We start from the raw sequence: 2,500 nt of genomic DNA on the forward strand, positions 1-2,500 counted from the left end.
CCCTTCTGTCCTCCAGTGTCTTCAGTCCGATTTCCCCTCAACCTTTCATCGTAGGACATTCTCCCGAGCTCTGGAACTAGCCTTATTGTAAACCTTTGTACTTTCTCTAACTTCTTGACGTGCTTGACCAGGTGTGGGTTCCAAACTGGTGCTGCATACTCCAGTATGGGCCTAACATACACAGTGTACAGTGTCTTGAGGTATCGGAACGCTATTCTCAGGTTTGCCAGGCGCCCATATGCTGCAGCAGTTATTTGGTTGATGTGTGCCTCCGGAGACATGCTCGGTATTATGGTCACTCCAAGATCTTTCTCCTTGAGTGAGGTTTGCAGTCTTTGTCCAACTAGCCTATACTCTGTCTGCGGTCTTCTTTGCCCTTCACCAATCTTCATGACTTTGTATTTGGCGGGGTTGAATTCGAGAAGCCAGTTTCTGGAGCACGTGTCCAGCCTGTCCGGGTCTCTTTGTAGTCCTGCGTGATCCTCATCTGATATAATTCTTCTCATCAACTTCACATTATCTGCGAACAGGGACACTTCAGAGTCTATCCCTCCAATCATGTCATTCACCTACATAAAAAATAGAAATGATCCTAGAACTGACCCCTGTGGGACACCGCTCGTCACAGGCGCCCACTGTGATACCTCTTCACGTACCATGACTCGTTGTTGCCTCCCTGTCAGGTATTCTCTGGTCCATTGCAGTGCCCTCCCTGTTATATGCGCCTGATCCTCCAGCTTCTGCACTAATCTCTTATGAGGAAGTATGTCGAAGGCCTTCCTGCAGTCCAGGAAAATGCAATCAACCCACCCCTCTCTCTCGTGTCTTATTTATGTTACCTTGTTATAAAACTCCAGAAGGTTTGTTACACAGGATTTGCCTTCCATGAATAAAAGCTGGTTGTCATTTATAATTTTGTTCCGTTCCAGGTGCTCCACGTCAGAGACACTGGTCTGTAGTTTAGTGCCTCGTTTCTGTCTCCTTTCTTAAAAATGGGGACTACATTTGCCGTATTCCATATCTCAGGTAGTTGGCCAGTTTCAAGGGATGTATTGAAGACTGTGGTTAGTGGCACGCAAAGCGTCTCTGCTCCTTCTCTAAGGACCCACGGGGAGATGTTGTCCGGTCCCATAGCCCTTGAGGTATCAAGGTCACTTAGCAGCTTCGGCACCTCCTCCGTTGCTCGTATGTCATCCAACACTTGTTGGTATATTCCCTGTTGATATTCCCCTCTGTGCTGTCTTCCCAGAGCCCTTCCTGTCTCTATTGTAAATACTTCCTTAAATCTCCTGTTTAGCTCCTCACATACGGTGTGTGTGTGTGTGTGTGTGTGTGTGTGTGTGTGTGTGTGTGTGTGTGTGTGTGCGTGCTAGATTTTTTTTTCTTTTTAAGTTTCTCCTGTACAAGTATCTATCATTTTTCTTAATTCTCTTTCTTTCTTTCTCTCTCCCTCTCCCTCTTTCTCTCTCACTCTCTGGAAGGAGAGGAAGATTGAAGAGGTAAGGGAAGGTGAGGAGGGCTGTGGGGTGAGGGATGAGAGAGGGGATGGAGAGATGGGATGGAGGGAGGGGATAGAGGAAGGGGAGAGAGAGAGGGAGAGAGAGAGATTGGGGAGAGAGGGAGGGAGAGAGAGTGGAGAGAGGGAGGGGTGACCGCCCGCATCCACCCTCACCATTTACCGACATCTGAGACAATCGTGACTGCTACGACACATGAATACTGGGGAGAAGAGGGGAGGGGAAATAGAAGGGGATGGAAGGAGGGGAAGGAGAGGGGGAAGAGGATGAAGAGAGAAAGAGAGAGGGTAGGAGGTGTGTGGGAAATCTAGAGGGGATATGAATAGAGAAGAAAGAGGAAAGAACGGAGAGAGAGAGAGAGAGATAGTCATGTGGATGTAACTATCTCTAGCTATCTTTAACTAAGCATTCTTAGCATGTAGCAATGCATGGCCCGGTTGGCCCGACTGACCCTGTTGGCCCGGCTGGCCCTGCTGGTCCGGCTGGCCCGGCTAGCCCGGCTGGCTCTGCCGGCCTGCTGGCCTGGCTGGCCCTGCTGGCCTGGCTGGCCCTGCTGGCCCAGCTGGCCTGGTCAGTTCTTCGTTCCAGGTTTCCGAGAGTTTATGTTTAGAGTGTGTGTGCTCACCCATTTGTGGTTGCAGGGGTCGAGGCATAGCTCCTGGCCCCGCCTCTTCACTGGTCGCTACTAGGTCCTCTCTCTCCCTGCTCCCTGAGCTTTATCATACCTCGTCTTAAAACTATGTATGGTCCCAGCCTCCACTACGCCATTTGCCAGACTATTCCACTTCCTGACAACTCTATGACTGAAGAAATACTTCCTAACATCCCTTTGACTCCTCTGAGTCTTCAGCTTCCAATTGTGACCTCTTGTTTCTGTGTCCCCTCCCTGGAACATCATGTCTCAGTTCACCTTGTCTATTCCACGCAGTATTTTGTATGTCGTTATCATGTCTCCCCTGACCCTCCTGTCCTCCAGTGTCATC

At 49.7% G+C, this 2,500-nt stretch overlaps 1 protein-coding gene across 4 annotated transcripts in view; it reads left to right on the plus strand.

Annotated features, from left to right (window-relative positions):
• LOC128694869 (lachesin) overlaps positions 1-2,500 on the plus strand; it is a 419,456-nt gene that overhangs the window by 191,488 nt on the left and 225,468 nt on the right. The window lies entirely within an intron of this gene.

This window comes from Cherax quadricarinatus, chromosome 45, assembly GCF_038502225.1.
Source record: "Cherax quadricarinatus isolate ZL_2023a chromosome 45, ASM3850222v1, whole genome shotgun sequence".
Lineage (NCBI taxonomy): Eukaryota > Metazoa > Arthropoda > Malacostraca > Decapoda > Parastacidae > Cherax > Cherax quadricarinatus.